This window comes from Prionailurus viverrinus, chromosome E3 (genome assembly GCF_022837055.1).
Source record: "Prionailurus viverrinus isolate Anna chromosome E3, UM_Priviv_1.0, whole genome shotgun sequence".
Taxonomy (NCBI): domain Eukaryota; kingdom Metazoa; phylum Chordata; class Mammalia; order Carnivora; family Felidae; genus Prionailurus; species Prionailurus viverrinus.
The window spans coordinates 31,820,826-31,846,434 of NC_062576.1; the positions used below are offsets into that span (position 1 = coordinate 31,820,826).

Sequence of the window (25,609 nt, forward strand, 5' to 3'; positions counted from 1 at the left end):
TATTCGCTTCATCTGGAAGAGGAGCTGCTCTAAGCGGGAAGGTATTTATTTTTACCCAAAGAATCATTTTCAGGGAAAAGCAGGAGGAAAGAGACCGTGCGAGCCATAGGGAAATGAAGCAGAGGCAGAAAGACTGAACCAAGAATATAGTCTGAAAGGAAAGGGTTCGATCTAAAAACGTAAGACACGGAGCCCTGGTCCTGTCCGTTTCCTCGGCCAAATCCTTGCATCTTCCCTTAATTCCCATCGTCCTAGCCCCAACTTCCAACCACTGCACCTGGCTTGCTGAAAGCTGCAGGGGCCAACAGCTCAAGTGGCACAGACCTTGGCCATCACCAATTCTCTCTCCGCAGTTGGACGATGTAACAAGTTTAAAAGGCCAACTTGATCCCTGTTTAGGACTCTTGAAAGACACTCCATTCTTCTTAAAGCAAAGACCAAATCCTTTCCTGGAACCTGTGAGGCCTGGGGTGCTCTGGGCCGCCCCCCATTCCTTCACCCTGGGCCCTGACAATACCGGCCTCTCCTCAGTTTTTCTGCCACCTGTTCCTCCTCCTGCTTTGGACTTTCTCCCCCTGCGAGGCAACGAGATAAACCTGGTGTGGAAGGGGAATGCCTTCCTCTTTCAGGTCTGAGCTCCAGCTCCTCCTCACCGGAGCTAGACCTGACCCACACCCCAGTCCGCAAACCTGAGTAGATGCGTCACAGCTCTGGTCTTTGACGGTGACCACAGTGGGCCGGGGTCATCGGTCCCAGCACATCACAAACTGGCCCTTCTGTACTGCTGATACTGAAAGGTTCCTCTTTGACTCTAGAACTCAACTTAGCGCTGTTTTTGATCCAAAGACCCCCAAGCTGTGACCCCCCCCCAAACAACGGAGGAGGGACTAGCTCTAATGATAATTAGTTGTCTCCACCAGCATCTTGTCCCTTCCTCACACCATCCAAGGTCATACATCACAACGTCTGCCAGCTCCACGTCCTTGGAGACCTCAAGAGCTGTGCGCTTCTCCGAAATCAGGCACCACGTGATTTCACACCAAACCTTTTTCAGTGTTAACCTGCAGCAGTCCAAATTACCAACTCCAAGGAACAAGATGACAAGATCAACACGTGGGGTGCCTCTCTCAGTCATCCTCAGAACTTTGCAAGGAAAGTAAGAACAGAAATAAAAATGCAACAGCTAACATTTATGGAGTGCTCTCTATGTGCCAGGCACTGTGTTCCTTATCTTTTGTGGGCTCTCTGAAGTTTCACAAAAACTCTACAGAGTGAACACTGTGAGTAAGATCCTTATTTCACAGATGAGAAAGGGGAACCTTAAGGAAATGACTAACGCTGTGCCCTCCCCCAACCAACTCATCTCTCTAGAACACACCATCGACCACCAAACCAGCCTGCCCCCAGAGCCGCTAACTCATTGTTTCCCATAAAAGAAACAGAAGCTGCTTCTGCAGGAAACAACTTTTATTTCAGAATTCATTGACCAAGGTCTCCGTCATCATCAGTCAGGAGAGGTGCAAGGGTTATAAGCTAACCTTCAACCACTGGTTTCGGTTTGGGCAGGAAAAAAATAAAAACAAAATTAAATGTCTTTAAGCACTATACTTTTAACCACGTGGAAGAGAAATTTCCCTTACGTATCTAGGAAAAGTCCACATGGCCTGTGCTAGGGGAAACACCTAAGTGGACACTGTCATTCAAAACACAAGCAGATGGAAAGAATTAAGACAAAGTCATCATAACATAGTCACAAGTAGTGCTCACGTCGGCAGCCCATGTACTAAGACTGGAACGATACAGAGAAGATTAGCATGGCCCCCGCACAAAGATGACAGGCAGATTCGCAAAGCTTCCGTATTTTTCTTAGTATCCAAAATCCACAGAGAACCTATCCAACTCAACACCCTAAAACAAATAATCCAGCAAACAAATGGGCAGAAGACATGACTAGACACTTCTCCAAAGAAGACATCCAGATGGCCAACTGACACATGAAAACATGCTCCACATCACTCATCATCCGGGAAGTACAAATCAAAACCACAATGAGATACCACCCCACACTGATCAGAATGGCTAACATTAACAACTCAGGCAACAATAGATGTTGGTGAGGATGCGGAGAAAGGGGAACCTCTTGCACTGCTGGTGAGAACGCACACTGGTGCAGCCACTCTGGAAAACAGTGTGGAGGTTCCTCAAAGCATTAAAAATAGAACTACCCTACAACCCAGCACTACTAGGTATTTATCCAAGGGATACAGGTGTGCTGTTTTGAAGGGGCACATGCACCCCTATGTTTATAGCTGCACTATCAACAATAGCCAAAGTATGGAAAGAGCCCAAATGTCCATTAATAGATGAGAGGATAAAGAAGATGTGGGATATATATACAATGGAGTATTACTTAGAAATCAGAAAGAATGAAATCTTGCCATTTGCAGCTACGTGGCTGGAAATGGAGGGTATTATGCTAAGTGAAATTAGTCAGAGAAAGACAAATATCATGACTGAATTCATATGAGGACTTTAAGAGACAGAACAGATGAACACAAGGGAAGGGAAGCAAAAATAATATAAAAACTGGGAGGGGGACAAAGCACAACAAACTCTTAAATATGGAGAACAAACAGAGGGTTACTGGAGGGGTTGTGGGAAGGAGGGTGGGCTAAATGGGTAAGGAGCATTAAGGACTCTACCTCTGAAATCACTGTTGCACTATAAACTAATTTGGATGTAAATTAAATAATTTTTTTTAATTTTAATGATAAAAAAGAATAGTAAGATTATCAACAATAAAAAAGCCATCTTTTTGCAATCATCAAAAAAAAAAAAAAGATAGTCACACATATTGGGAGACGGGCACCACACTAGTCAGTGATTGACAGCACGGTCACAGTCCGCCACAGACATGGAAGTGTCCTATCAACCTTCTGAGGAGCTCCTCTTATCTCACCATTTGACAGGTGGTAAAACTGAGGCTGGGTCACATCACATCCCAGCCAAGGGCATGCAGCGAGTAAGGTAGAGCGTCAGGGTTCGGCCTTAGACTGACCGATTCCATGGCCAAAGCTCTCAACCATCACATAAAGGATCCCCCCAAAAAGGGCAACATTTTTCAATTTAGCTTTACCATTTAGAAGCAATTTTTACACAGGGGGGAAAAATCCAGTGCTCTATATCATAAGAAAAATGTGTGATTACCACTTAGGTGGGCCCTCCACCCGAGGCCCCACCAAACATCGTAATTAGATCCACTAGTAAATTGCCACAACAAATCTGGAAGGAGAAACGTGACTGTTCTTTTGGGAACACAAAACTGTCACTTCCAATTAAGTAACAGTAACAAATGGTGAGAAATGTGGCTCCTGGAGCTACGCGCATCTGTGTTTGCACATGAACCAGCCACCCTCCCGTGCGAGCGCGCCCGCTTCGTTCCCTCCAGCCGCAGCCAATTCTCAGAGACGGGGGATGGGTTCTCAAAAATGGTAAAACCGTCTTTCATTTACACAATACTGTCCCAGTCAATACTGAGAGGAAGATTTTTGCTTCTAGGAGGCACAAGAAACTCGGTTTAGCGCGTGTGACTTACGTGATTGTATGAAGGAAAAAACAGAATCTTCTTCACTCTCAGAGCTAGACCCACTTGATCACCCTGAGGGGGCAAGAAGAACCTCCAGAGTCATATTCAGGTTACCCAGCGACCTCCCATCCTGTGAGACCCTCAGCCCCATGTATTCTCAGCTACTCATTCATCAACTCATCACAAGGCATCAGAGTTATTATCTGTCTGCAAAGGAGACGCCAGGCACGGGAGAGACACCAAGAGCCAGGCGGCAGAGTGGGAGAAGGCTGGGGCTCAGGGGTCGGCGGGGCCAGACGGGAACCCTGCCCCCAGCACTCGCTCTACCAGCTACGTGACCACCTGGGTGAGGGGACTGGGCTGAGGTTACGTGCAGCACGCGTCCCAGAGTGACATCAAACGCACAGTTCATGCACGTGCAGTTAGGTGCACGCACCGGTGTGTACATGATACACCAGACCCGCACCGAGAGAGAAAGGAGAAAGGAACACCACTACCGGGTGCCGCCCCACGTTTCCGCTGGTCGCGCTCGGGCGCCAGGACGTGTGCACAAGAGACGCGTGGCCTGCTGCTCCCCCGGAGTGTTGGCGGCCACGTGCCCCCACCGCTAGGAGGCTCCTACTCAATGAGAGGTTGTAGGGCTTGACATTGTGTGAGAGTGTGGGTGCTGGAACGACCTAGCTCTTAAATGCCCGCCAGCCACCGCGTGTGGGCTCTGACTTCAGAATCAACCATCCGTTCCGCTGCCGGAAGCACCAACACCCACAAAATGATACCTTCCCAAGGGATTTCCCAGAATAATTCTAACTACTGGGGGTTCCCACTGTCCACGCTGGTGAGAACCCAAGCCCTGCAAGAGCCACAAGGGACCCTGTGACACTGGGTGCAAAGTCTCAACAGGGATCCTCCGACGTCACCCACGTGACTCACGGAATGCCGTCCGCGCACGGTAACGAGCAGGGTTTCCGGGGGCTGGGGATCCCGCCCACATCCATGAGGACAGAGCCGACCCCGCCATCAACGCCCTCGGAGTTTTCTAAACGGACCCGAAACCCAATCGAACAACTGTTTAACCCAATTAAATGCCCAGGGGTGTCTGGGCCAGAACAAAGGCCCAAACAGGCCATCAGCATCCTTGAACAGGCAAGAGGCGTCTCTTGAGCCCACCAGTGACTGGACTACAGAGACTCTTACTGAGAGGCCCGGCCAACCCTCTCTCGGGAACACAAAATGCTACCCCAGGTTGTGGAATCAGGTGCTGGAGAAACACGAATGACAGGGAAAAAATCGTAAAAATTAACTCTGCGTTTTGACAGCGGGGCCTGTTTCCACTGAACCTCGTGCTTCAGCTGATACTGACCGGCCTCCTCGAAGCCTCTGTTTTTCCTCCTGCCTCGTGCACCCTTAACCTCAGAGGTCCTGACGGGATTTCATGCGGACCGACCAGCAGCACCTCGCTCGGCTCTGCTTGACCCTTACGTGAAATCAGCCGTCGGGAGAGCTGGAAGAAATTGGCAAGATTTGGATTCTCTACCCGTAACGGAAGACAGCCAAGGCAGACGTAGGTCAACTCTGGGATCGATGCCCTTCTTTGTGAAACTCGGCGGCCCAGGGCTCCTCTAACCAGGGATGGGGGAGAGGCAGCTGCTTTCCAGAGAGAAGACCAGAGGACGGCAAACATCCGCGCTCACCGGATTTGAGGTCGGGACCAAGAGGAATCCCCTGTCCTGAAACGTCAGGGTGCTGCTGGCTTCCTCCGACAGGCACCTGGCCTGCCCTGGGCTCTCTCGAAGCACGCTGCTGGAGAGCGCTGAGCTGCTCGCAAGAGACTGTCATGGGCAGGTGCTACATACTAGAAGCACAGACCCCATTTCCTCAACTTCTGGGGAAAGAACACCCAACTTTCCGGCACGTGCTAGGTACTGGAAGCCTGGATCCCATTTTCTCAACTTCTGGGAAAGAACACCCAACTTTTGTCTGGAAGGCCAGTTCTCCCCAACCTTCCCTCGCCACGGATTCCACCCAGGGCCTGACTCCGGCCCTGGGCCAAGGCTGGCACGCAAACGGGGCTGGGCCAACCAAGGCGTGCAGTCTCCCAGCCAAGTGCTGGTTCCAAGACGCGCACGCTCGGGTCAGAGAAGCTCCAGGAAACTTGTGCACAGCCGTGCGATGCCGACGCAGGGGCTCTCCCCCTAGGCCACACTGGACGTGAACTAAAATGGCCCAGGTCCCAGAACTGCTGCAATCATCTTATATTCAGGAGGGGAGCCTGGCCTGTCTGATGATGGAGCCAACGTGGAGCAGAAGCAGGGAAACGCTGAGACAGAGACAGAGACAGAGACAGAGACAGAGACAGAGAGAGAGAAAGAGAGAGAGAGAGAGAGAGAGAGAGAGAGACGGAGGCAAACAAGGAGAGAAACAAAGACTTACAAATAGCCATACAAGCACACACAAATTAGGCCCTAATAATAGCCGGTCCTTGACCGAGCAGTGCCTAAAGCCAGAAAACTTGTTACCTAGGTCATCAATAAATTCCCTCTTAATATAAAACAGTATTAGTAATTTTTAGGGTTTCTTGCCTTAATACAAAGTCAACTTCCCCCGCTCCACAACAATGACTTCCACAGGACCACCAGGCCAAGCCCAGGCAAGAATTTTAATCAATAATCATTAATCCTCTTAAAAGCCACCTAGGCATGTTACGAGATCACAACTGGAATCCTCATTATTCTTTTAATCTGACCAAATTTCAAAGCTTATCTTGACAAGGAGCAAATAAAAGGTTCTTTTAAAAGAACACTGAATAGGGACTTGTTCCCACACACACACATACTACAAGACTATATTAACATGCTACGGTATGGCCTCAAGAGTCCACCAACAGACTCAAGGCAACAGAAAGATACCAGACACAGACCCTAGAATGTTTTTTTTTTTTTTTAAGTTATGAAAAAGACAGAAAGGAAGCATCACAAACCGAGGGAGACCAAGTGTTAGTGAACAGCGCAGAATGAAGTAACTGCTTAATTAGCGAGCTGGAGGGAGACAACGGGGACCAAGTCAGAATCTCTCTCTACTTCTAACACTAAAATAAACTCCCAATGTATTGCAGAGACTTGAAAATTTTAAGTAAGTCCAAGAAGTAAACACTCGTTCTCAGGAGATGTAACAACTTTCCAAATCAACAGACAAAATCAGAAAGAAAAGTCCACCAATGTGATCAGGTGAAAAATTTTAAATGTTATATAGGTCAAAACACATGACACAGATGGGCGCCTGGGTGGCTCGTTCGGTTGACCGTCCGACTTTGGCACAGGTCATGATCTCACGGTTTATGAGTTCGAGCCCCGTGTCAGGCTCTGCGCTGACAGCTCGGAGCCTGGAGCCTGCTTCGGATTCTGTGTCTCCCCCTCTCTCTGCCCCTCCCCCACTCTTGCTTTGTCTCTCTCTCCTTCAAAAATAAATAAACATTAAAAAGGGAGGGAAGGGGCGCCTGGGTAGCTCAGTCAGTTGAGCATCTGACTTCGGCTCAGGTCATGATTTTGCAGTTCGTGAGTTCGAGCCCCATGTCGGGCTCTGTGCTGACGGCTAGGAGCCTGGAGCCTGCTTCTGATTCTCTGTCTCCCTCTCTCTCTGCCCCTCCCCCACTCACATGCTGTCTCTATCTCCTTCAAAAATAAATAAACATTAAAAAAAACACATGACACAGAAAAATGAAGGGAAAACAAGTATTTGCCACCAAAGTGGCCACGTGTTACCACAATTCTTATAAATATGAAGCACAACCAAATTATAAAGAGAAAAGCCTAAAGACGTGGTAAGAAAAAAACAATCAAGACCAGCAATAAACGGACTCTTCACACCAACAAAAACAACCACAAACGGTTAACACTTGGGAAAAATCCCATCGCCACAGACACCCAAGACGTGTCATCCGATTAGCAAAGTGAAAATGCTAACACCCCATGTGGGAGAGAGGGAAGCAGAGCAGGCAAGCACGCGAAGCCCACGTCGACGTGCTCTTGCCAGAAAAGTGCTGGCCATCTCTGTCAAGGGCCTTGAATGGCCCAGGGACCCGCTTTGTAGGAGCTGACCCTAGAGAAATCATTGGAGTCACATACAAAAATGTGCACAGAAAGATGGTCACCATATGGGGCGCCTGGGTGGCCGAGTCGGTTCAGCGTCCAACTCTCGGTTTCGGCTCAAGTTGCGATCCCAAGGTCGTGGGACTGAAGAGCACGTCAGGCTGTGCACTGAGGGCGGAGCCTCCTTAAGACTCTCCCTCTCTGCCCCTCTCCCCCTTCTCATGCTCTTAAAAAAATATTACAAATGTATGTGTGTATACATGTATGTATAAATGTATGTATAAATGTATGTGTGTATGTGTGCGTGTGGATAGATACAGATATAGAGACACAGATACAGAAACAGACGATGGTCAGCGTAACAATAAAAAACAACTCCAATTCCAGGCCGTAGCAAGGAGGAGACGTGATGTGGCCACACAGACTGCTAAGGAAAAACATTTAACGACATGTAAAAATGCTCATGATGTAATCCCAAGTGAAGTGAGAGAATTCAAAATGATATACATAGAATGTCCCAAATTTGTTTCACACAGACACACAAAGATAAAAGACTGAAAATAAGCACTTCGAAAATGTGAACAGTGGCTCTAAACTAGTGATGAGATTAAAAGCAGTTTTTTCCTCTCGTTGTTCTAGTGCCCGCTTTTAAAATTCTAATGAACGTACTGCTCTCGGCAATCAAAATACACACACACACTTTTCAGTACAAATAGCCTTGGTTTAGTAAGTCCACATTCGCTGGCTAGCTCCTGGGTACATAACACCGAGCTAGGTAAGCTCTGGGGGACAAAAGCGAATCCTCCAGTCTTCAAGGAGCTTCGAGTCCAGGGAGCTAGGTACAAGCCAGGAAATGGGGTTGAACGATTATCAAGCCTGCTAGCCAACCACACACTAAATGCCGAGGCAGACGTCGGCTCCGTCTGGTTACCCACATGCCATGCGCTTAACGTGCTCGCTGTACGTCTTGGTACACAGCGTCGCCCGATGAACGCTAGTTACCGCCAGCAACCCCTCTACGGCCAGGGCAGGCCAGCGTGCCTCCTTCTTCCGTCACGGCAGAAGCCCAGCCTTATTCAGGAAGGCCGTGCTCCAGGCCAGAAGATCGCGTCGCACCTCCCTCACGTGAGTGGGTGCCACTAAGAGACACCAGCCAGTAAGCTGTAAGCCCCGGTTGTTAGATGGGGCCTCCAGGAAAGCTCCTTAACCTGAGGATGGACAGCAGGCATCACCATCAGCCCTGTTCACGCAGACGCGCGTTGAGACGAAGACTTTTAAAGTCAATACTCGCCAACTGAAACGACTGCCTTTCTTTTTCCAGTCCGGTCTTTTGGACAAACCAACAAGCGGTAACTGCTGGAACACACCTGATGGATATTTATTTAACAAGATTTGTGTCGGATTGATGCGAAGAAAGTGGAGATGTAAAATCAAAACCTATAGTACTGGGAAATATATATGTAAAGCAGTTCTGAGTTATCTCTGAGACCAGAGGTAGCTGTATTCAAGGGAGAGATCAGTTATTAAGTCACGCATATCCCTCCCTATCCTCCCCAGCGCAGACACAAGTCCTACGGAAACAGAAAATTGTACTTTTCCAATAACCCCTAAATTGTTATTTATTTCCAAATCCTTACCTGCTTCTCTTCAGTTCCCTGAGGCTTCTATGCCCTGCCAAAAAGAACTGGGAACATAAATCAGAATCTGTACTCCAAACATATACATATACACCCAGATCAAATTTACAACCTAGGTTTTCACCCACTCTCTATTATGTTTAAGTTTTTCTGTTCCAAACACTGATTACTTTTCCTTTCAATAAAAGAAGCGTGGAGTGCAAATCTGTTTTACCCAGAGGCTTTTCCATTCCTTTCCCGTGTGTTAATTTGAGGCTTGCCACTCAATCAGAAAGCAAGAACCCTGAAGAATATCCCAACATTGCGCAGGTGAAAATATATCAATACAGAAGAGTAACACGGGAAAATGCAAAGGCAGAAGCAGTCATTTCCATAATAAAGCTCCTAATGAACTCTGGCAGGGGTACACACGGGAAAACTTGCCCGCGCTGCTCCCACCCGACATGCCAAAGATGTAGCTCAGAAAGTGCAAAGGCATCGCTGCGGCTTTGTAACTGAATCTCAAATTAAGTACCGGAGGCCTAGGGGACAGGCTCGCACACGGCAAGCTGCAAACGTGAGCACTGTGCCAGCTGGTTCCGGAGCGCCTCCTGCCAAGCCGGGGGCGTAGCAGGGACGAGGAATTCAACAGTTTGTGTCTAAGTTCCCCAAACTTCTAAAACACTAGAGACAACCAAAGAGAAGAAAGAAGGAAAGAAAGAAATGCAGAGAAAGGGTCACTTCCGGTCACCTGCTGTAGCCATCTGATGGGGTAAAGTGGAAGAAAAAGGTAAGGAATAATGAACAAAGAGGCACGGCAGAGAGAGAGAAATACTTCGAGAGAAATAAAGAGACCAAGCCAGGGGCACCTAAAGAGAGGAAGACACAGAGGAGGAAGGGGAGGAATGAGAGAAAGACAGGTGCACGCACACACTCAGAGAGACCGGGGGCGGGGAGAGGGGGGAGAACAACAGTAACTGAGAAACAAAGAAGGGACACAGACATGCCACGTGAGGAATCGAGACCCAGAGGAAGCATTGCATCATTCGGTCATGTGGTCAACAGGTATGTTCCGGGCACCCACTACATTGCTCAGAAGGGAGACCGCTGTACCCGAAATAGCGTCAGTCCCCGGCACAAGAGGTATGTCCACGTAGCACAGTGGTGAGTCCAGAGGGGGAATGAACAATTCCCCAAATGAACCCCAAAATCATTGGGCCAGAGCCAGAGTATTTACTCTGCAAATAGTGAATCATTCTGAGGCGTAATACTGCAACACTGATTTTTAAAACAAACTCAATTAGGCAAGACACCAAAAATATGAGGGCTCAAATAACAACAACAAAAATAAGCATCAATGAACTCCATCCAAATCAAAAACCAGTGAGCTTCAAGGATACCAGCAAGAAAGTGAAATGAGAATGAGAGAAAATATTTGCACATCGTGCATCTGGTACGGGCCTACTGTCCAGAATATACAAATAACACACAGTCAATAAAAAATACAGCTAATTGAAAACCAAAGGGCAAGGGTTTGAAGGAACAGCTCTCTAAAGACAATACACAAATAGCCAGAAAGCACGTGAGAAATCACCAACATCACTAGCCATCACGAAAATGCAAGTCAAAACCACAATGAGACAGCATTTCACTTCCACCAGGACATCTATAGTAAGAGGGACAGATGATAACACGAGCCGGCAGAGACGGGGAAGAACGGGAATCCTCATTCACTGCTAGCGGGAGGTGGAGTTAGGAAGACAGGGGGGCAATTCCTCGACAAGTGAAATAGTTACCATGTGATCCAGCAACGCCACCCCTAAGGGCACACCCAAGAGAAATGACATGTCCACAAAACAACTTGTGCATGAACATTCAAAGCAACACTGTTCACCACAGCCAAAGACAGCACCAGAGTCCGCAAAGGAAGAATGGATAAACAAAATGGCGTACAGCCATGCAGTGGAATATTATTCAGTCGTAAAAAGGAACAGGGTAGTAAAACGTGCTATAATTTTGGATCAATCTTGAAAACATGATGCTAAATCAAAGAAGACAGACACAGATCATACCATTCAATTCATAAGATAGGCCCAGAAAAAGCAAATCCATAGAGACAGAAAGTAGATTAGTGGTTGCCTGGGCTGGAGGGAGGGGAAGGAGTGTCTGCTTCCAGTGAGGAAGACAGAACTGGAGCAGAGAATTACATAAATGACAACACAACTGCAATCCAGCTAAGGGTCACCAACAACCCACCCACGTGCTGGAGAAATCATCTGTCCCTGCGCCTTCTGACTGCCCAGACCCTCAGGCCTTGTACTTGGCTGGGGCCTACAGGCCAGTCAGAAAGGTGAAGGAGTTGGCTGGTTTTGATTTCCTGGCAGGTTCAAGCAAAGACTATGGTCAGTGCAAACGCCCTGAGAGGCAAAGTGGTGTGGTCCTGTAACGGGAGGAAGAGACCAGTCCAGGGGGCTAGAGCGGAGAGAGAAGGTGAACAGGTGTGTGGAGGGGGCTGTAGAGACCACAGGCCGGCCTATGCTGAAGACAGCGAAGATCAGGAGCCATGTCAGGGCAGTGAAGGGTAGGACTCAGGGACACGATGGTATATATCGGTTTGCATGTTAAAAAGACCAGAACCCATCAAGTTATCTGAAAGAATCAAACAGGTGGTAGACATGAACGCACTTCATGGACTCTGGGCACCTCCGTGCGAGACGGGGAACCAAGGAGAAAAACTCAAGAGCAGAGTCCGCCCCAGGCAGTGCAGGGCTCGGCTTGAACTGGCTCAGCTCGCCGCATCTTCGCAAGGACAGTTCTCAGGGAACAGTGAACCATACCCGCTCTGCAGAGCGGGGCGATAAAGCTCAGCAGAGTGGCCTGCCCAAGGCACAGAGCTCAAAAACGGGCACGGCCTGGACCCAGCTGGCAGCCAGCCTGATCCTGGAACCTCTCCCCTCGACGCCTCTAGGGCTCACGCAGCAAGCGCTCATTACGCGGCGGCGGTCAATCCGCACTCCTCCGGCTCCAAGCCCCTGCTTTGTTCCCACAGTCAAGGGTTTCACAAGGCAACTGGGGATCAGCACCCTGGTAGCTTAGGGAGAATGACGCTCCGGTCAGTAGCCAGATTTCCTTCAGTCTCAGCCACCCACCGTGAGGCTCAATGGGAGATTACGAACCAGAGCTGTTCTTTCGTTCACCAAAGGAAAAGTGAGCCCAGGATTCAAGGTTTTAAACCACATCCACTACGGAAGTAATTATACCATGAGAAAGACCGCAGGGGGATTTCAACAGGGCTTACACGTGCTTTCCCCCCTTAATGACCATAAGCCTTTGTAAGTCCCTTCAAACAAAGGCTTGAAGGTTTCGCTCCCAAAATCCTGACCGTCTGAGTGCCTACACCAGGCCAACTGCTGAACACCCAAACCGAGGACATTCCAGAAGGGGAGGAGAAGTTAGAACTATGCCAGACACTTGAACGGGGAACGGACTAAAACAGAGCCAGCTACTATTGTGCTATAGGGTTAATTAACAAAAGAGGCACAGCTGGTTAAAACACACAGCCAGCATCTTTACCGATGCCGAGCCCTCATATAACCCCTAGGAAAAATTCTTCTACATGCCAAGGAAATGAGCTGGCAATTCACCAAAAGGAAATTCAATTTATAAATACAGAGGAAAAAAAAAAAGTATTCCATCTCCATAGCAACTCAGGAAATACAAATCAAATACAATCAGCTAGGTTTCTGCCTGATGGTGTTTAAATGGTAACCATTCATTAATGCGGCAGAGAGCGGCCAACTAGACCTGTTTCTGGGGACACTTTCAAATGGACAGATCGCCAAAGAGCAACATGGCAATCCATCACAGGAGTCAGAAAAAACATGCCATTTCACCCAGCAGTTGTATTTATGGTACCACTCCTCCTAAGTAACTAGAAACATGGGAAAATTCTGTATACAAAAGACATTCTCTGCAGCATTTTTCAGTAAAATAACATTTAAAAAAAAAAAGGTCTAACACAATAGGAAACTGACTAAATAAACCCTGGTCTATCCTCTAGATCTAATAATACGCTGTTGTTAGGAATTGGGAGTTACACAGTCTATGAAAGACTTAAAAATTCTTGAGATGGACAATTACAGAGAAAAACAAGGTTCAAAACTGCATGCACGGTGTGAGTGCATATCTTTTTCAAAGTGTTAGCGGGAGGAAAACTCTTCTGAAGGAAGTCCTGTTTTATTTTCTCTAATGAAGTGACATAGTGTGGCAGCAGAAGACCAAGCTCTGGAGCCCAAGAGAGTCAACGTTGTACCCTATTTAATCAACCTGGTTAAAGAGTGTTGTTGTCAGCCAGTGTAACCTTTAAATGACTTGTTGCAAGGGAAAACTCAACCCTTATTCTTAAAAGCTGCTGACGTTACTCACAGCCCAAATCGTTCCCAAGGGATAGAGTAATACTTTGGGTTTGGCTTTCTATTTTTCTCCAACCTAATTCAAAGATCAGCGTTTGGGGCATTCAATGCCTACTGACTGTTCATTTGTCAAAAACACAAACGCTGACATTGGTCCACGTGCAGGGTTTTTTTTTTCCACCCAATCTATCTCATAGAAGGTTGGCATTTCCAAGAAAGCTGAATGGGCCCTCCCAGCATTCGGGCAAGGACGATGGACCCATCTGCAACGCAATCCAGTTTCCAAAACAGAGCTATCACTAAACAACGCAGGTTAGTTGGATTATGCGATCCTGCTACCATGTTTAAGGATGAATCTTTCCTCACACTGCTGATGGACTGGCAGGTGGGTTACTCATGAGAATGCAATTATTTGTTTGAAAAATCAAAACTATTTTTGCAAGTGATAAATCACTGCTTGACTCTTTGCCCACACAGAAGGCCAAAAGCAACTCTGTTTCTTAAGTTTAAGAACCAGTTCCCCATCCAAAGAAGAGCACCCTTGAAGTCATCTTTCAAGGTACATTACAAACAAATTTGAACAAATGAAAGCTAACTTTTAAAGTTCTTTGGTTTCGATTTTTAATTTGGACATCCCAGAACAGGGGTCTGCAAACCATGGCACTCAGGCGAAATCCGGGCTGACAGTGTTTTCGTAAATAAAGTTTTATTGATATCCAACTATGACCACACATTTCTAGAAGGTCTAGGGTTGCTTCTGTGCCACAACAGCAGCAGTGAGTAGTTTTCATAGAGGTTTGTGTGGCCAACAAAGCTGAAAATGTGTACTAACTGGCCCTTTATATAAAACATTTGCTGATCCCTGTCCAAGAAAGAATCAAGGCAATTCACATGAGTCACCCTTATGGGTCCAAATAGACTTCGTAGGAGACAGGACTGAGCTATGGGTGGAGATCTCAGCAAGAGACAGTGATAGACACAAGTCAGAGGCAACACAATTCACCCGTTCGGATTTGGCTCAGGGCACACCCCATGGAGACTGTTCACCCAAGAAAAGCAGACCCCCTACTTCAAATGCTAGGTAATTCACTGATAGGAGATCTCTGTGCAACACAGAAAGTATCTTACTTGATTGAGGAAAAGGTTATTTGAGTGTCTCAAAAGATACCATTGTTCAAAGGAAGTAAGATAAAAAAGGGTAAGAAGAATAGGGTATTTGGGGCTATTTGATGTGGCCCACTGGGAGTAGGTAACTTTAAAAAGTATCCTAGTATTGAAATAAAATCACTCTGGATCTGATGAGCCACTTGACCTCAGGAAGGTCAGACCTCTGTTTCTTGGCTTTATTGTGTACATAATGTGGAAACCACGTGAGACACGGTTCTGGGTCCAAACCAAGCCTAAAATTTTAGGACTGTCCTCCACTCCCGTGATCCATTCATGCCTAAGCCCAGATTACATTTACTAAATACTGACAATGTGCCAGGCACTGTGATGGTGCTGTGGGTACAGGGCCAATAACGCAAACAGAATTCCTGCCACCATGGACCTTAGACCCTAAGCAGAGAGACTAAGTCAAACAATAGATATATAAAAACCAATTGTGAATTATGACAAGGGCTCTGAAGCAAACTACTGGGATGCTGAGACAGAACGATGGGGGCTGCCTGACGATGACAGCCAGAGAGGGCCTATCTGAGAAGGTGACAGGCCCAAAGCCAGCCCTGACAGATAAAGAGGAGCCAGCCACATAAGGCATTGGTTGGAGAGAGGGGGAGAGAGCAACATTCTCTTTATTTATGCATTTGTTTGTTTATTTATTTTTGAGAGAGAGAGAGAGACAGAGACAGAGAGAGAGAGTGAGCATGAGAGGGGTAGGGGCAGAGACAGAGACAGACACAGAATCTGAAGCGGGCTCCAGGCTCTGAGCTGTCAGCACAGAGACAGATGAGGGGCAAGATCATGACCTGAGCTGAAGCCGGACGCTTAACTCACTGAGCCACCTAGGCGTCCCGAGAGAGGAGCATTCTTGACAGTGTGGATACAGGAAGCACAAGAAGACTCAAGGACCTGCTGTGGCTCCCTGGTGTGGCCACTGGAGGGGGTTAACTTCCACAAGCAGCTCAGGCTTGGAGACGAGCCTGCCAGGGCTCTAACCGCCATGTGGCCTCAGGCCGATCAAAACTCTGCCCTCCTCGGCTTTCTCACACGGACAGCGGGGACACCCAGGGAGACGGTGACTTCAGTATGTCCCAGCTCTGCAGCACGAGTGGGCGTGCTCTGAAGACAGATACAAACAAGGCCAGAGGGGCAGTGATGAGCAGGCAAGTGCGGGAGGAGACCCAAGACAGGGCTAGGAGGTGACCAGGGCCTGGTCAGGCACAGTTTTACTTTATTGGCAACGGCAGGTCACTAAAGGGTTCTAGGCAGGGCGGTTTTGTATGTTTCAAGGAGGACTCTAGGTTGTGGAGAGGAGGAAAGAGGGGAAGCAGGGGACCAGGATGCTGCTGTTGTCCAGTAAGAGAGAAGTGTGGACTGGGGTGAAGAGGCTGAACTTGACCTCACGGACTTGCTCTGAGCAGCTGGAAGCAGCCGCCTGGACCACTGCTCTGAGAAGAGCTGTGAGGCGCAGACAGGGCTCACTGGGAAGAAGTATCCAGTGTGATTAGTGATGCCTGCTCCAGGAACAGGAGGAGTAACAGCAACCTGTTTCCGTATCTGTCCTCCATTTACAGAAACTTCCAGTAGTGTTTCTCGCACGGTAACATGCTGGCAACTCACCTGGAGATCTTTACTCAGAGCACAGATCCTAAGAGAATGGGGCTGGGGTAGGGCCCGAGGAGCTGCACTTGTGTGCTCCCAGTTGACGCCGGTCCTGCTGGCCTGGAGGCCTCACTCTGAATAGTGGGGATCTTGAGAACTTGCGCTCTTTTGTCACCACAGATTTATCAGATTGAGCACCAGCTCCCAAAGCTTGACACAGAAGGACACTGGAGAGGTGTTGACTGAATGGAGCTGGGGTGTGTGCATGTGTGTGTGACTTTCAGCCCTCAACTGCTACAAAGATGAGTCCCAAAGATTCCAGGGATAGCTGAGCAAAAAAAAAAAAAAAAAAAAAAAAAAACCACATCACCCTAGAATACGACAAACGTCATATGTACGTATCGTCCGTGTTCTGCGGGCCTCTGCATCCTTATTGCATTGACAATCACTGCGGGGATGGGGGCGGTGGGGGGATGCTAGCTCTTACAGAAGCCCCCAAGGGTAGTTTACATCCTGTGTGCGGAACCCCCCACACTCCTGGTCCATAATCCTAACTGTCATGGACATCAGCTAAGTCCAAATTTCCTTCCTAAAGACAGATGCAAATCAGCTCGGAATCCAGGGTGGGAGCCAGACCCAGCTGCCCGCATATAACATCAGATGGCCAATGGACTCCGTGTTAAATAAACATCCCCAAAACCTGGAGGCTCAGTCCACGGCACTGAGCTTCCCTGGAAACCAAAGCCCTTTTCTCAAAGAAACAGAGACCCAAGGCTCCAGGCCATCCCTGTCGACCCCAAGAGCCGCGTCCCATGCATCAGTCTACAGATTCTCTCTCTCCCTCTCTCCCTTTTAAACTCACATAATGTCAAAAGCCTTAATTTTTAAACAGTTTACCTTAATAGTGCACGTTCATTTCGGAGAACCATTAAAAAATCATGAGAACATTCTCCTGCTGCAGAGAGGTGATTCATGCTTTCTCCCAGCACACACCTCACTTTCGAGCCTCTGCGGGTTACGGCAGCCCCAGCTCCCATGTACTCTGTACATCTCGGAGTGGCTGCGTATTAACATTAAACACACATAGCACTTTTCAGGTCTCCAGAGCGCTGAACAAGATTGCTTGTCAGATAACATAAGGGTGAAAAGATTAATCATCACCAGAATTAATGGTTAGCAAGGGGTGGGACGACAAAGAAGTCATCTGTATGCGAGGGATTTCGCACCATGCATGACGCTGCCTCTGGCCAGGATGCTGGGGGAGAGGGCTGGATTCTGGCTGGTTTCCAAGTACAAAACACAGAGTTCAACTACTTCATCTGTCGAACTGGTGTTAGTTAAAAGACACGAGGGTCTCGTCATCAGCTCCAGGGTATTACCACAGGCTTAACTCAGATGAGGACAGCCACATAAACACAGGCGGGGTCGGATACTGGAGAGGCAACGCTTTCCTAACAGATCAAGGAAAGCCTGCCGAGTTCCGACCTAAGAACAACCCCTCTTTAGGTTTTGCTGAGATCTGGTCAGAACCTACATCAGCTCCTCGAATCTTCCAACAGCTCGGGGGAAGAACTTCAACCTTCCACGCTGCGTCTACCCTGCCTCCGGGCCTGCGTGGACCCAGATGCCTACTGTAACTCTATGACACATCGCCAGCCAAGTACGAAGGATGCAGACTTCAACCGTCTTGATCCCTGACCGCCAGCAAAGGTTTGTGAATGAGAATAATGGCTGTTAGTAAAGATTTTTCATGGAAGGAAGAGGACTTCAAGGCTCACAGATTAGCTGGCAACACTGGGTAGAGACACTCGGTCCTGGGTTGCTTTGAGTACAATGCCCAGGAGCCCCCACAGCGTTCACCCTTTGGGAGGTACCCGGGCTGGATTCCGAACGGGCCTTGTGTTCAGGCCCGGATCTGAAGCCCGAGTCGGTGTTGACTGCCCTAGAGCACTGTCACTGGCCCTGGGCTCATCCATGAGGTACCGGGGAGGAATCCAAGAGGATACAGAGCTGGGACCCCATTCAGCTTGTCTGGCGCTCTGCCTGCTTGCGACATTAAAAGAAAAAGTCTTGGCAGGAGAAAGATCGGTTGGTCAGTTGCACTTAGCCTCCCGCTTGTGCCCACTCGGGTTCTTCAAAGTGCTCAGCATCTCACCCCTCCTCCTTCCACCTGGACAACTACTCACAGTTCCACCCTCAAAGCAGACAGCACTTTCTCCAAGAACCCTTCTGGTCACACGTGGCCTTTCCTCAGGGCCACCTCAGGGGACACAGCCTGTGGTGCTGTGACCTCCCTACTCGTCTGCCTGCCCTTCTCGTCCATCAGCTCTGAGGACAGCGACCGTGTCTCGTGTCCACAGCAGGCCTGGTCTGCGGCGGGCCCTCCGTACGCGTGTCAGAGAGCAGTGACGTGAGGAGAAGGGGCGAGGGAGGAGCAGGAAGGACGCAGGAGGTGGCCACGGGGGAGGAAGGGGCAACGGGAAGAGGGCGGGCCACTCGCCCCATCTGCTCCGTCCACTCCGGTCTTCAAGTCTGACACAGACGCCCCGATAACGTGCCCCTCGAGGGGATGCGTACGTCACACGGTGAGAAAGGAGATAGGAACAAGTTCACCACAGCCGCCCAAGAACCAGCGACTGGGCAGCGAGGAGAAGCCACCAAAAGCAAAGCCAGTCCCGGTGCCAGGGTACAGAGCCGGCTCCGGGGTGGCCCTGGGTGTCCACGCCGGCTCTGCCCCCTGCCAGCCACGGGACCCTGAGTCAGCTGCTCGGGCCCTCGGAGGGGCCGCACCTTCACACGCCACGTGGGCAGCGAGAACACACAGCAAACTCCCACGCCGAGGCTCGTGCCAGGCGCTCGCCATCAAGGGTTTGGTCCGCGCCCCGGTGAGGAGCAAGTGCTTGATAAATGGAGGCGCCATGACAGCCAGGGAGGGACAGTCCCTTCTCTGTCGAAACGGCTTGGTCACAGGCCTCGTCCCAGAGCACGACCACTGGCGGCGGATGTCGGGTGCGGCGTTCAACAGCGTGACAAACATAAATGAAAAGCACAGCAAAGACCCAGGTGGTGGGGAAGGAATGGGGAATTGTTGAACGGGTTTAGAGTTTCAGTTTTGCAAGAAAGAGAGAGTTCTGAAGATGGGGTGCACAACAGTGCGAATGTGTTGAACGCGGCCCGAGCGCACACATAAAAATGGTTACTCTGGTGAATTTTGTTCTGTGTATTTTCCTACTAATTGTAGCAAAAACCACAAACTACGGAACGATGTAGCGATGAGGGTTACTGTTTACAGAGCATGCTCTCACCGATTTCATTCTACAGTCATAACAATCCCGTAAGGGCAGTACTACCGTTATCTCGATTTCAGGTGTAAGAAAGCCAGGGTCCAGGGAAGAGAAGTAGCTTCTCCGACGTCACACACACTGGCTGAGCTGCAGATCTGGGTTCATCCCTTGAGAGTCGGACTCCAGAAACCCTACTCTCAACCTCAACCCACACTGGGAAAAAGCATTCCAGAACCACTGGGGTGTCAAGAAGTCAACAGCCGGAAGCCCCGCTTTCGAATCCCAAGACCTGGACTCCATTTCCAGCTCTGCCCCCTGCTGGCTGCGGAACCCTGTGCCAAGTAAGGAAGCCTCAGCTTGCTCACGTGCCAAGTCAGAGGAACATCGACACTGGTGACTGCGTGAGGTGACCACACCATCAGTCAGACGACGGCACTCTGTAACCCATAAAGCTTCACGCCCACATGAAGGGCCCGACCCAACTCCTCCTCTAGCCTACACGGGAAGCTCGGGGGAAAGCCGTCCCAAGCGAATATCCCTTTGACACCGACACACAGGCTAGAGGTTATGTTTTAATCCAGTTACTTTCTGATGCAAGTAATGCCTGTCTACCATGGAAACGATAGCATGAAAAAGTAAGGAACACCCTTAACCCCACTACCTCCGTATCTCCGAGAAATTTCTAGAGCACCAGTGTGGCTGGAGTGACGGGAGATGAAGGGCGAATGGGAGAAAATACAAAGGTGGGCTGACAGTACTTCGGGACAAAAGAAGACATCATAAGAGAAGAACAACCAGAGGCAAAAATCAGACCCCCAGGAACAAGGACAGTTAGATTTCTTAAGAGGCAGTTTAACACCAACAAATGTCTGTAACAAAGGCTGACAAACTATACCCTTTGGGTGAAATCCAGCCTGTGGTCTGTTATACTGTGAGTAGCGCACATTTCAGGGAGAGGAACGGGAGGAGGGAGAGGAGGGATAAAGGCAGGAGAGGCCAAGGAGACAGACCATCCACCATGCCCCAAATATGTGCTTCTGGGCCCTTACCTCTGGTCTGAGATACGACACACAGTGAACCTTCACCTCCTATCACCTGAAGGCAGAACAAGGTTTGCGCACATTTTGGAAGAAAACCCAACAGCAAGGAAGGCTGCTCAGGCACAAGGCAGGGAGGACACCAAGCCATCTCTGTCCTACAGGGACGTACAAGGGATGGCGGGACCAAACTCGGGCAGAGCTGTAGGCAGCACAGTGTGCGCTCAAAACCTGCCCAGGTAGCAGGAGATCCAGGATGAAATCTAAAGAGGTAAGAGAGAGGGGGCCTGGGTGGCTCAGGTGATTAAGCACCCGACTTGGGCTCAGGTCATGATCTTGCGTTGGTGAGTCCAAGCCCCACATCGGGCTCTGTGCTGACCGCTCAGAGCCTGGAGCCTGCTTCCGATTCTGTGTCTCCCCCTCTCTCTCTCTCCCTCTCTCTCTCTCTCTGGAATAAACAATAAATGAATGGAAAAAGCAAGCAAGCAAGCAAGCAATAGGTAACAGAAAGGAGAACTCTAGAAGAGTCGCCTCCACGAATAAACCCAAGCTGTTCTGCTAACCTCCTGGATGAGCACATCAGGGGTCTCTCCTTGTCCCCACCCCCCACCCCCATCAATGCGAATCCACCAGAGGTGCTTCACCTTCCTAACTTGCTGTGTGACCTTGGGCAACTGACTTAAGCTATGTTCCTTATTTGCAGAACAAAGATCCACCATCTTGGTGGTAACAGCATCCACGATCTAAGATATGAGGATTAAGTGAGTAAGTGGACAGGTGTTCATGCAGTACCTGACAGAGTAAGCACCACTTAAATGTTAGCTCCCCCCCACCAAGCACTCTCCCTACCCGACACTTTGCTGAACGGTGCTATTCAAAGACAAGGAATTAAGAGTCCACTCCGTTGGCCTTACTTGTGAGTAGAACTTAGACTGTAGAGTCCATGATGGCCCCCTGCCAACCACCCCCTCTCTCAGGGGTTCTGCCATACAGCCCCCAACAAGGGATGGGAGCGCCCAAGAGGTAGAGAGGTGGCATGAGTGACAGAGTCCTCAGAGAGGCAGGCAGGGCCAGGTCACAGGGGGCCCCGGGCACCATGGTTCTAGACCAAACACGATGGGCTGCTCAGGGCTGCTCCTCCCAGCATCTCCCTACACAAGCACCAAGGCTAGTTCCAGGAAGCCGGGGGGGGGGGGGGGGGGGGGGACCCTAGAGAAGCCAGGACCCTCCCACTTGGCCATCCTCAGGACCGGAAGGAGAGCAGGTCCTGATTTCTCGGGCTCAGCTGGCCAGAGGACCACGCGGGGCGCCGGGACGAAGACTTGCTGCCCCCTCCCCGCTCAGCTGTCTCCGCGACAGGTCTGCCGTTCGGCAGGACCGTCAGATTACTACAGAGCGCCTTGCAGAAAATGCTGAGTGGAAGGAAGGAGGAAAGGGAAAAAAAATTCTCCTTCGTGCGATTCATATTTGGGCAAGAGTGACAAACAATTCGGGGCGCTAAAATTAATTTGCTCCCTTGCCGATGAGGAAAAGGTAAGCGTTGAGGCAGACGCTAATAAAAACGTACTTAATGTGTGCAGCACATATTTATTCATCTTTAGAAAATCTGCAAAGCCGCCACCCTCCCCGCTCCCATAAAATCTGACCATCCTACTCAGCTTCTATTCTTATCCCCTGCTCATTTGCGTAATTTTAACACTGCAGAATATAGCTAGCCTAAGAATATTTTTTTATAATTACACCCATCACAGGACCTGTCAGTATCTAATGAAGGATAATTTCAGCTATTATAAGAAGCTTAAAAGATCATTTTCATGAATAATTCGTAATATGAATCATTAAATTCAAACAATGTCAGAAATTTCAAAAAAAAAAGGGGGGGGGAGAAAAATATTTTCAGTGTCTATAAGTAACCAGCCCTCTAAAGGCAGAATCATTTCTGTCGTGCACAGAAACAACACATGGGGCAGATCTTCGTCTGAGGGGAAGAAACATGCCAACTGGCTCATGTCCCTTCCTGCTTTTCTTTTCTCCCCAGGCCCCCCGAGCCGGGGCATAAAATCCACACCGCTGGCAAGTCATATGGGGTGCTACTTGCTCTGACCCCCTGCTTTGCACTCTTACCTCTCTCTCCCTCCAAGAAACAAGACCTGTCCGACAATGAAACAAACCTATATTGGAGACAGAACCAAGGGGCAGAGGGATACATGTTCCTGGTAAACTGTGTGCATGCCTAGATCGAGCCACACCTGCAACCGGGGGCCTACTTCCAGTTGCTGGGGTCAGAGGGTCTTCAGGATCTATGTAGGAGGGACTGGGCTGGATCCCAGAAAAGACAAATCACCTGTGAGCTGGCCTGGCTCACGGGTGCCCACAGTGCATGGCAGCAAAGCCCCCACATGCACTCCCCCGGGAAATGTGAAGAGACCTAACAAGTCCTATTTCTAAAAGAAACTGGTCTGTTCCCGCCTTGCAACTATAAACAAATCACGTACTAAAATCTGAGTGAGTTTTCGCCAAGAGAAATAATGTTTACACCTTAGATAAGGGAAGGAGGGAGGAAACGTCTTAACCAACAGAAAAAATACTGAACGTATTAACTAGATTACAAGATTCTGGAATATTACCCCCTTCTATAAAATGATGTTTCTCAAACTACAGATTGCATCCCTTTAGTGGGGTGGTGAAAGTAATTCAGTGAGTCACAACTGTTTGTTATGATGGAACAGAATGGAAAATACAACATAAGAATGTTTTGCACACAGTAAAGGTTAAGTAAGTAGTGTTCTAGGAAGGCAGTGTCTCAATTCCTTAATGCATGAACGTGTGCACTTAAAAGCCTCTTTCTTATCGTGAGCCATAGTCAAAAAGGATAGAAAACCACTTTTGCTGTTAGGTTTTAAACCAAAAGGCAACTGACGGGCACCGAACTCACGTCTACACAGAGTGACTGTGCTTCTGTACATCTTTATGTTATAAAAGGTACCTTCTATAATTTGTATTTAATTGGATGTCAAGTGTCATACAAAGAGCTCTCCGGCTACAACTTGCCAAAAAAGATGAAAAGAGAAAAGAAAGTCAGAGGAAACCAAGATTAATTTTATTTTCCTCTCCCCATGGGAGGCCAAATGATACACAAAGAGTAATTTAATACTTAAGCTCAGGGGCGCCTGGGTGACTCAGTCAGTTGAGCATCCAACTCTTGATTTCAGCTCAGGTCACGATGCCAGGGTCATGGGATCAAGTCCCATGTTAAGTGTGGAGCCTGCTTGGGATTCTCTCTCTCCCCCTCTAGCACTTTCTTTCGAAGAAATGAAGGAATGAATCTTACCAGGTGGGCATTACAGGTGGAGTGGCTCAGTTTACATCATCCCAAAATGACAGCAGCGAGCCTTAAGTCAGAGTTTGCACCTGGGCCTCAGAATTCTAGTTCAGAGTCTTACAGTATTGACCAATAGCTGGTCAACAGGACAACTGTCCGTGGTAATTCCGATTCTGCACGCTACAAGGGCACCCTGGACTCACAGGGCAAATAAGCCTGGGACACAAAGAGAACGGCTTAAACAAAGAGAAGGGGGACTCCCGTTTGTCCTGTTTCACACAAATGGGGAGAGTTTCAAAAGGAGTGAGCACAAAGCATCGTTCACATTTTAGTTTTCCCCATTTCTCCACTGAAACAGACCCCACTGCTGCCCTGCTGGCCAAGCCAGCACGGCTGCTCCCTCGGGTAAAAGCTGTGTACCTGCGAATTCCGAAGTGTGGCACAAAGGGCTCACGTCCCCTCCTAGCCATTCTTTCTTCAGTAGCAAGAAAAATTTTTTGCCGGGCACCTGACCATCTGGATGGAAAACAAAGACAATTTCCCAGCATCCCTTGCAGCCACGTGAGGCCACATGAACGTGTCATGGGCAAACTGCAGCAGAAAAAGTTCGTGAACGGGAAGACTCAGGAGGAGAAACTACCCAAAATGAAGTACACACACAGAAAACCAAAGGCCAGGTAACCTGCCCAAGGTCACGCTTCTGGCAGAGGGCAGACCTGGGACTTTCGGAGCCCGAGCCATGGTCTCATGTTCATGTTCTAACACTTTCGGGTAAAGGCTGCCTCCGTGAAGGCTGTCCCACTCTACTTTGGAAAAGAGGTGAGAAAGGAGGCAAGACAGCCAGCGGCAGCCAGCTTTCACCCCATCAAACCCTCTTTCCAGTCACTCAGCCCACATGGGACTGGTCGCCGACACTTGATCCACCTTGCAGGTACAGGTGTATTTCACCACTACCTGACTTTACTATCATTAACTGTGGGTTTCTTCCATGCCATCAGCTTTTCTCTTCGCCCACCAAGTCCACGTGTCAGAAGGGGAGGGGGGTCACAGATCACAAAGCCGTCTTCAGGTGGGGGTGCTTACCCCAGGAGGGGTCACACGGCAAAGCGCCGTACCTACCCGGAAAGGTGGGCTCCAGATGGTTAATGACACCCGAGGGTTTGTAAGTGACTTATTTTTTCGCTTTCCACCTCTCTGTATCGTCTTACATTCTCTACAGTAAATATGGCCTCTTTTTTAACAAGAAAACGCAAATTGTTGAACGTTCAACAATAAAGTTGCGGGAAAACTATTTTTAAGCAAGCTGCCAGTTCCGCAGACTGCTTTTGGCCCCTGGATGTACGTTTGCTTCCTGTCTATTCCAAATCCTTCATTTTACTCATCGGGAAGAAGCCAAGAGCACAGAAGCAAGGCTTCAAACTGAGCGGGCACCGCTCCTGGTTGCCCAGCAGCGGGGACCCCTGCACTCTGCTAATGGCATTATAATGAGACGAACCAGATGCAA

At 49.0% G+C, this 25,609-nt stretch overlaps 1 protein-coding gene and 1 non-coding gene across 12 annotated transcripts in view; one reads left to right on the forward strand and one right to left on the reverse strand.

Moving 5' to 3' along the window:
• The window catches only part of SNX29 (sorting nexin 29), a 499,251-nt gene that overhangs the window by 262,995 nt on the left and 210,647 nt on the right, over window positions 1-25,609 (reverse strand). The window lies entirely within an intron of this gene.
• On the forward strand, window positions 1,760-1,866 carry LOC125154865 (U6 spliceosomal RNA). Its single transcript, XR_007147958.1, has one exon. It is a non-coding gene; the product is annotated as a U6 spliceosomal RNA (small nuclear RNA).